We start from the raw sequence: 10649 nt of genomic DNA, 5'->3' as shown, positions 1-10649 counted from the left end.
TCCACTCTTTTGGTCAACACTCACACACCATACAATATTACATGTGGCATTCCTATCTCACCATAATATCTTTACACCTCTAGGGTGCTTTCACACTTACACACATCACCGCGATTACATCTTTCAACAAAAGGGAGGGAAGAGAGAGGGGGAGGGAAGAGGGTGGGAGAAGGAGAGAGAGGATAGTGTAGGCTGGGTGGTGGTGGGACAAGGAGAGAGAGACAGAGAGAGGGAAGAGGGTGGAGAGGAGAGGGAGGGAGGGTGGGAGACTGAAAGGGAGGGAGAGAGAGAGGAGAGAGAGAGAGGGAGGGTGGGAGAAGGAGAGAAAGGGAGGGTGGGAGAGTGCAAGGGAGGGAGGGAGAGGAAATTGAAGGAGAGAGAGGGAGGAGGATACAAAGAGATACCAAAGAGAGCAAAGGTTAGAGAGAGTTAGGAAAGAGAAGGATAGAGAGAGTGAGATAGGGAGGACATAGAGAGTGAGAAAAGAGAAGGATAGAGAGAGTGACAAGGGGAGGATATAGAGAGTTAGCAAAGAGAGACAAGGATAGGGAGAGTGACAAGGGGAGGATATAGAGAGTTAGCAAAGAGAGACAGGATAGAGAGAGTGAGAGAGGGAGAGTGAAAGGGAGAGAAGAGAGAGAGGGGGAGGAAAGAGGGTGGGAGAAGGAGAGAGAGGGTGGTGTGGGCTAGGCGATAATGGCAATAGTTAGAGAGAGATTGTTCAAGTAGAGAGAGAGGACAACCAAAGAAAAGCTCCCTCAAAAATCACACTCCTTCTAACCCATGCTCAAAATATAAAATACAACATTAATGTAGCTTTTCCAACAAAACAATACTACTACAAACAGTAAGAGTGAATAGAGATACCAAACTCACATCTTAACTCAATTATGTATAGCATTTTAAGTTTATCTTAGTTATCTAAATATAAACAGAGAGAGGATGCCCAAACTTTTTTTTAAAATCACAACTTTCACTTGATTTTGACATTGTATACAAAATTTATGCACTCTTTATTTCTAATATCATGGTTAAAAAAATTGATCATATATCAGCAGTTAGGCCAAAAATGAAAAGTTCATGACTTTTGCATATGGTGTCAATGGTTTTGACATTTTGAGCTTCTTGTGTGGTCATAATCTCCAAATTAGGTTATCTATAAAACTTGGCCTTAAAAATATTAAGAAACAAATAGTTCTAAATAATCATAAACCTAAATACATTAATGTTCAAGAGTCACAAAACATATTCATAATTTATAAAAACACTAGATCAACTCCAACTTTTATGACCTTCATGGTCTTATACAAAAGTATTCACTGGTTTAATATTCACGAACCCTAATATCCTCAATTAAATATGATCAATTAGTAAGCTTAAATTTTATCATGAGGTCATGCTATACCTTTTACTTTTATTGTGGTAATTGAGTTTTTTAAGATAAGCTAAAGCTTTTAATACTAGAATATATTGAATAATATATAAAGGCTATGATATTGAAAGGTTAATTCAATTTAGTGCTTTATTTTAATATAAGAAAAATCTTTTGATGCTAGAATATATTAAGCTATAATATTGAAAGGATAATTCAATTTAGTACCTTATTTTAATGAAAAAATATCATAAAATATAAACTTTTAATTAAAGTTATATCATAAGTTCATTTATTTATTTTTTGAACCATGAGTAGCTTTTTGAAAAGATAAAACGTTAGCCAATTTGTTCATTTCTCTTTATCTAAGAAATTAATTTATATATTTAATTATATTACCTATATAAATTTATCTAAGAAATAAATTTATATAGTTCATTATATTAATTATCAGACCAATTATTCATAGTCAAGTTAGGAAAACATTACATAATCTAATAATGACTAGAATAACGATTCAAAATATTATACTTTTTCATTAAAAGATATCACAAGTTGACTAGAAAAATCTTGAGCTAAAAGAACAATTACTTTTTACTAGAATAGAACTTTTAATAGAGAAGTTACAAAGGTTGCCCCAATGTTTCAACTCTCAAAGAACAATTACTTTTTACTAGAATAGAACTTTTAATAGAGAAGTTACAAAGATTGCCCCAATGTTTCAACTCTAAAGCTCATGTATTTTAAAAGCCATATTGAGTACTCCATTTCATTATTTTTAATGTGAGATGAATGGTGAATCTAATTTAAGCATAAAAAGAACTCTTCCATGTGGGAAACTTGTTTAGTGCTTGAACCATATCTACTTGGTGCATCAACAACCTTTGACAAAGTGGAAAATGAAACCAAAGGGTGGATTGTTTGTACTATTTACCTTGCAACCTAGAAAATAGTATGTGATCAAGAGGATGCTTAATTTGGTCTTTCCTTTCCACTTGGTCAAGCATCCTAAGTGTAGCTATCGTTCAAGTCAAATGATATAGATGTAAAGAGAAAGAAAAGGTTCGATTAGGGAATTGCTAGAAGATAAAGAGGAGATTCTTTTAAGTTTTTTAAGGATGATCTTAAAGATATACTAATCTCTATTATCCTATTTCAATTGGGTTACCACACTTATGATAGGTGGAGTGTTGGATTTAGTGTGCTTGGATGTGTGACATGCATCTTCATGTTGTGAGCTCCTTTAGAAGATAGTCGAGAGATAGTCCAAGGTCTTACACATCTTCTTGACTATAATTTTTTATCCCATAGGCATTGTCAAGATGTAGACAAGTTTGGTAATGTGGACAAAAGCTTGTATATGTGTGTAAAACCAGTTTTGGGAGACATGTGTATATGTGCATAAAACCACACTATAAATAGGTTCCTTGGGTCTTGCATTCACATATCACTCATGAGACTCACATATCACTCATGAGACTCACTTAGGCACATTGTGACTTGAGAAGCTCTTCCACATTGTGATGAGCTCATCCACCAAGAGAAGGGCTTGATTGCAGCAAAGCGTAGAGAAAGACAAGGTCTATATATAACTACATGTTTCTTTAACAATATATTCTTGGTATTTATCATATTGCAATTCAGAGAAGGTCTTCATAATTGCATGTTTCTGTAACAATATATCCTTGGTTTTTATCTTATTGCAATTTACTATTTTTTGGGTTGTGGAATTGTCTAGAGTTGTTCCACCTATTTCTCATGATGATGGGCTACATGTGTTTTCTCTACTAGAAGCCATGGCATTTGCATGCAAGGACGTGCTACTTTTGTGTGAGGCTAGAAGTCTAGTTTGCATTGAGCTACTATAGTTGACTACAAGTAAGTGTTTCTTTTGCATAAGGATAGAAGGCTAGTTTGCATTGAGAACTACATTTGACTATGTAGGAAACTACACTCTACTCTATGGGCCTCCTGTGTACCACCTACAAGGTGGTTGTCTCAACAACACACCTTCCATTGTCTTGACACAGTCATGTCGATATGCCAATAATGGAATGCATGGTTCCAAGTCTCTAATTATAATGTGAAAGAAACCTTGCCCAGAGAAACGTTAGTTGCCTTAGACTAAGTGATGAGTGAGAAAAGATTGTGGTCCGCTAATGGATTGATAGTTGAAAAACTATGGTGGCACAAGTAGTGGCTTGATGATGAACTCAAGGATAGATGCATGAAGATGGTACCCATGTACAAGAACACCAAAGTGAAGCTTAAGTATATAAGATTCCTCTCCAACCTTCGAGGTATACTGGAGTAAGAATCTTCCTTTCTGATCTTATAATTATTCCCTCTCTAAAATAAAAGAAAATTTCTGTTTAAAAAAGGAAGACCCTTTTCCTAGAATACTTCTCAGGAGTCACGCCTGTTTTAAGGATTTAGAACAATGAGTTTAGAAGTGAGAATCGGTGTTTTGGATACCAAGGTTTTGGTTTTCATTCGAGTACGGCCCAAAAGAAGTTCTTTATCTCTTAGGGAGTATAAGAAGTTATCCCCCAGATATTGTGATCCTTATATCTGAATTCAATGAAAGTAGGTGACTTAGCCTACAAGTTTCTTTTATCTCCTCATCTCAAAATTCTTAATGCCTTCTATAGAAAAATGTGTCAAACACAAATCATGGAAAGACGGTAAAACTTGAGTGGCAAGTTACCGTTGGCTTCTAGGTTACGCTAGCTCCTTCCTTTATATAAGTCGTAACTTTTACTTGTCGCTCACAGTAATCTTACTCCCATCAATCTCCTTTCTTTCTTAATTTCCTTCATGGCTTGGCAACAGGAATTAGTTTTATCCCTGATGATTTCTCACCTTCAAGACGCAAGAGAGTCTGTGAAGAAAGACTTTATAGAACAGTATGAGCGCTCACTTTTTCCTCACCTAGGAACTTCTGTAGCGCAGACCAAATGGCGGACCTATCAAAACATAACTAGGGTAACACCCTGGGGTCAGCAACACTTTCGTAACAATGTCCGCTTGGCCATGGTTATTGAAGCTTTGGGTTTGGGTCCCCGATACTACTGTGTCATGAGATCAAGGCATCTTGGGTTTTCTGAGCGGGTCTTCTTACTGGCATGTTTTCTTCCTCATGAGAAGATATGCCTTTACCCCGTTTTTGGCTTGCCTCTCAGAGGTCCTTTTGTTAGATCACCTCATACCACTGAGATAGGTGCGGCAATAACCAGCAGAATCATTCCCATAGACGAGTTACCCTATACTTGTGCAGCTTGTGAGGACTGCTTTTGTGACCATATGATGGACGGGCTTATGGAAGTGTAAAGAGTTCTATCTTTACTGTATAAGTTCCGAGAATGAATAAAGTTTAAATCTTGTTCTTATCTTGCTTTCTTTAAGACTTTTCTTGGTGGTTAATCTTGATTAAAATTTTTCTCTAAGTCTCATATTCGTGCATCTTGTAAAATTATCCCAGTTTGCGAGATGAGGACATCTCGCATTTTTTAAGTGGGGTAGAATGTAAGATTCCTCTCCCAACCCCTTTTTGATGTCTAGTATCTTCCCCTGTAATCAATCCCTCTTCAGAAATATAAAGGCCTTGTTCTAACTGTTTTAGCCTAGAGAGAGAAAAATATGCTAGAGAGAGAATATTCAGATTATGAATATTTTTGGATAGAAATTAACTCATCTTATTAAAATAAATTCCCCTGAAATAGAAATTCAAAAAGAATTTTCCAATGTGCAATTGGAATTAATTGGAAATAAGTATAAAGAACCTTAGTCTAAGGGTCTAGATTTTCAGAAATTTTTAGATTATGGTCCAATTAAGGTCCCTATGGGCCAATAGCATCAATCCATGTGTAGGGAGGAGATAAATCCAATTTGTAAAAGAAGATACCCAAAAATGAGTAAATGCTCACATAAGATGAAGAGTTGAAAATGTACAAGATTTATTAGTAAAAAAACTATGAGCAATATTAAAAATATGAGATATTTTGGGTATCCAAAAATGAGTAAATGCTCACATAAGATGAAGAGTTGAAAATGTACAAGGTTTATTAGTAAATAAACACATATGTAAGGAAGGGGAGTTCTTTAAAGGAGGTGCATATTTCACATAAGATGAAGAGTTGAAAATGTACAAGGTTTATTAGTAAATAAACACATATGTAAGGAAGGGGAGTTCTTTAAAGGAGGTGCATATTTCACATAAGATGAAGAGTTGAAAATGTACAAGGTTTATTAGTAAAAAAACTATGACACATATGTAAGGAAGAGAAGTTCTTTAAAGGAGGTGCATATTTCACATAAGATGAAGAGTTGAAAATGTACAAGGTTTATTAGTAAAAAACTATGAGCAATAAAATTTTGACACATATGTAAGGAAGGGGAATTCTTTAAAGGAGGTGCATATTTCACATGCTTGAATGAGTTTTAAACTCAAAAATAATGTGATATTTTTATCTCTCATCTCTCTTGAACCAAACCAAATCAAAATGGAACCAAACCGAATCAAAAAGTAACCAAACTAGGTCCAAATCTAGTCCAAATTCAACCAAACTGACTTGGAAAATTCTAGAATCAGTTTGTTTGGTTAGGAGCTCAAATTTTCCTATAAATAGAAGCCTCCCCTTGTTGAAAAAAATATAGTGTCTTATGCTTTGTCACTCTACTCCACCTAAGCCAAAATATATAGTATCTTATGCTTTGTCACTCTACTCCACCTAAGCCAAAATATAGTCTCTTATTCTTGAATGTAAGATTCCTCTTCCAACCCCTTTTTGATGTCTAGTATCTTCCCCTGTAATCAATCCCTCTTCAGAAATATAAAGGCCTTGTTCTAACTGTTTTAGCCTAGAGAGAGAAAAATATGCTAGAGAGAGAATATTCGGATTATGAATATTTTTGGATAGAAATTAACTCATCTTATTAAAATAAATTCCCCTGAAATAGAAATTCAAAAAGAATTTTCCAATGTGCAATTGGAATTAATTGAAAATAAGTATAAAGAACCTTAGTCTAAGGGTCTAGATTTTCAGAAATTTTTAGATTATGGTCCAATTAAGGTCCCTATGGACCAATAGCATCAATCCATGTGTAGGGAGGAGATAAATCCAATTTGTAAAAGAAGATACCCAAAAATGAGTAAATGCTCACATAAGATGAAGAGTTGAAAATGTACAAGATTTATTAGTAAAAAAACTATGAGCAATATTAAAAATATGAGATATTTTGGGTATCCAAAAATGAGTAAATGCTCACATAAGATGAAGAGTTGAAAATGTACAAGGTTTATTAGTAAATAAACACATATGTAAGGAAGGGGAGTTCTTTAAAGGAGGTGCATATTTCACATAAGATGAAGAGTTGAAAATGTACAAGGTTTATTAGTAAATAAACACATATGTAAGGAAGGGGAGTTCTTTAAAGGAGGTGCATATTTCACATAAGATGAAGAGTTGAAAATGTACAAGGTTTATTAGTAAAAAAACTATGACACATATGTAAGGAAGAGGAGTTCTTTAAAGGAGGTGCATATTTCACATAAGATGAAGAGTTGAAAATGTACAAGGTTTATTAGTAAAAAACTATGAGCAATAAAATTTTGACACATGTAAGGAAGGGGAATTCTTTAAAGGAGGTGCATATTTCACATGCTTGAATGAGTTTTAAACTCAAAAATAATGTGATATTTTTATCTCTCATCTCTCTTGAACCAAACCAAATCAAAATGGAACCAAACCGAATCAAAAAGTAACCAAACTAGGTCCAAATCTAGTCCAAATTCAACCAAACTGACTTGGAAAATTCTAGATTCAGTTTGTTTGGTTAGGAGCTCAAATTTTCCTATAAATAGAAGCCTCCCCTTGTTGAAAAAAATATAGTGTCTTATGCTTTGTCACTCTACTCCACCTAAGCCAAAATATATAGTGTCTTATGCTTTGTCACTCTACTCCACCTAAGCCAAAATATATAGTGTCTTATGCTTGTTACTCTACTCCACCTAAGCCAAATTAGATAGAGTCTTATGCTTTGTTACTCTACTCCACCTATAGTGTCTTATGCTTTGTTACTCTACTCCACCTAAGCTAAAATATATAGTGTCTTATGCCTTGTTACTCTACTCTACCTAAGCCAAGAACTGTGAATTCTTTAATAATTCACTAGTTTTTGATACTTCTCTCTTTCTTCAATCCCCATTGGTGGCTCCATCAACATACTAAACCAATTGATTGGTTGGGGGCCTCTACCGTGAATAAAGAATCAAGCAAATCATAAGGTAAGTATATTGAATTTTGATCTTTTCTATGATTTCTCAATGATTCTCTCTTCTCAACCCCTCTCAAGCTTGAGAAGTTTAATTGGTATGGTTTTTTTTAAATGCTATTGAAGTTAATTGGTGAATAGTAGTGAAGAGTTACATAATTTAATAAATGCTATAGAAGTTAATTTTCATTTATATTTAAATTCTAATGGTTTTTATAATTTCTCTCTCTCACTCAAGAAATGGTCATACTCATGACCCATTCTCAATCCAAATGAAGCTTTTCATAAAGCTTTTCCTTAATCCAAGATTAAGCTATGCTTGAGGCCAAATTAATGGCTTTTTGCTATGCTTTTAGTTTATGCACATTGATGATTCAATCCATTATGGATTGATGACCCAATTAGAGACCATTCAAATTGTTTTCTTAATGATCCAATTAGAGACCATTATGGATTGATGATCCAATTAGAGACCATTCTAATTGTTTTCTTAATGATCCAATTAGAGACCTTTATGGATTGATGATCCAATTAGAGACCATTCTAATTGTTTTCTTAATGATCCAATTAGAGACCATTATGGATTGATGATCCAATTAGAGACCATTCTAATTATTTCTTTAATAATGAGCTTTATCCCTTAGAAAAAAATTGAGATTTATCAGTCATAGTAGCGAAGCTATGGCAAAATTTTTAGCATAAAAAGAGGACTTCCTACCATATTCTAGGAACTATCATCCTAGATTAATTAAAAGAATTTTATTATGCATGGAGATGTGGATGTTTGCATGCAGATGTAGATGTATAGATGTAGATGTGGATGTGGAGGTGGATGGATGCATGTAGATGTAGATGTATAGATGTAGATGTGAATGGAGATGTGGATGTATGCATGTAGATGTAGATGTATAGATGTGGATGTGGATGTATACATGTAGATGTAGATGTATAGATTCGGATGTGGATGTGGAGGTGGATGTATACATGTAGATGTAGATGTATAGATGTAGATGTGGATGTGGAGGTAGATGAATGCATGTAGATGTAGATGTATAGATGTAGATGGAAATGGAGATATGGATGTATGCATGTAGATGTAGATGTATAGATGTAGATGTGGATGTGGAGGTGGATGGATGCATGTAGATGTAGATGTATAGATGTAGATGTGAATGGAGATGTGGATGTATGCATGTAGATGTAGATGTATGGAGGTGAATGTGAATGTGGATGTGGATGTATGCATAGAGATGTAGATGTATGCATGTAGATGTGAATGTACGCATATAGATGTGGATGTATGGATGTGAATATACGATATGCGATGTGAGGGAATCTGAAGTGATGAGATAGAAATGATGTGATGGGATGAGTATACATATAAATGGAATATGGAATAAGTAATGTAGATTGATGAAGGATAATGTGGAAAAATGAAAGTTAAAATAGAAATTGTGTTGTAAACTGTTTGTAAATGATTGTTTTATGTCAAGAATGCTGGGGGGAGCATTTTGACCGTCTTGTGATTAAAGTCGTGATGGTAAAGTTGCAACTGCTGACGGGGAGTCAATGAAGGACGTCTCGCGTAGCAAGGTCGGCCGAGGTCTTGACCAGCCTCGGTGCGATTAAAATGGTGAGCTTCCGGTACGGTGGATGAGGGGCCAAGGAAGCGGCCTATGCGTGAAGCGCTAGGTTACCTGCGAAGGATCCTAGAGGGTGCTGACCATACGGTGCTCGGGCTCTGGGTTGCCTAGGATACCCACGCGTGCGTCGAGGAAGATATTGGAACAGAGTTGGAGTTGTTTTCTGAAATCGAGCATGGATCTGGTTGATTGACCTTGCTGGTCTTCAATGGATGAGTCCATGGCTCCTTATATGGATCTGTTGGTTGATCTTGCTGATCTTCAACGAGAGTCCATCTTGTTGAGTGATTATATTGCCAAGTATTATGGGCTAGGAACTATCGAAACGGCTCCTGAGCGTTCTAGTTGCCAATGATGCCATAGATACTCTGATGAAGGAATGATGGGAAATTAAGAATCAATTGGATAAATTGGAAGATGGTGATCAATGATACTATGGTTTTATTAAAGGATTGTTTTAAACTGGTTGAATCTGGTTGAAAAAGGCAATTTCATATTGGGTGTGTGAGTGGTGTGACTAGTTTTATTTTGCATGAACATTCGGCTAGGGGGCCTTGGAACTCTTTTCCTTGGTACCCGGGACAAAACCTAACCAAATTCTTAATTGGATCCCATCACTACAGTGGTTGGGCGGTTGGCTAACCCATGGGACTGGATGGGGTTAGGCTGGACTGATGGATCCGTAAATCGAAACTCAAACTTTTGTTTTTACGATAGATAAAATAAATCCCGGACAGTAACTGTTCTATGGATAGGAATCAACGGCTGTGCCTCTTGAATGGGGAAAAAAGCGTTGATCCCAATGATCCAAGTGCAAGTTTCTTCCTTGATCTGACCAAGTATCTTATAGATGCAATTAGATCAGCTCGATCAGAAATGATCTTGACTACGTTAGAGTAAAAAGTTATCCTGGTGGAATCACCCGTGCTTTCCGGTAAAGGAAGTTTTTCCGGGTTCGGTTTTGGAACAACCGACGGATTAGTTTCTTATCCGGATATCCGTGGGTGAGGCCCCGAGTGTGGGACCCCTGTCCCGCGCGAGAAGTGCTACTTTCGCTGCTAGTATCCCGAATCTGTTGCTCGGTGGGAGTTACATAATTTAATAAATGCTATAGAAGTTAATTTCCATTTATATTTAAATTCTAATGGTTTTTATAATTTCTCTCTCTCACTCAAGAAATGGTCATACTCATGACCCATTCTCAATCCAAATGAAGCTTTTCATAAAGCTTTTCCTTAATCCAAGATTAAGCTATGCTTGAGGCCAAATTAATGGCTTTTTGCTATGCTTTTAGTTTATGCACATTGATGATTCAATCCATTATGGATTGATGACCCAATTAGAGACCATTCAAATTGTTT

The sequence above is a fragment of the Cibotium barometz genome, chromosome 55 (assembly GCF_041138505.1).
Source record: "Cibotium barometz isolate CiBa-2024 chromosome 55, ASM4113850v1, whole genome shotgun sequence".
NCBI classification, from domain to species: Eukaryota; Viridiplantae; Streptophyta; class Polypodiopsida; order Cyatheales; family Cibotiaceae; genus Cibotium; species Cibotium barometz.
Note: the sequence above shows the minus strand (reverse complement) of the source record.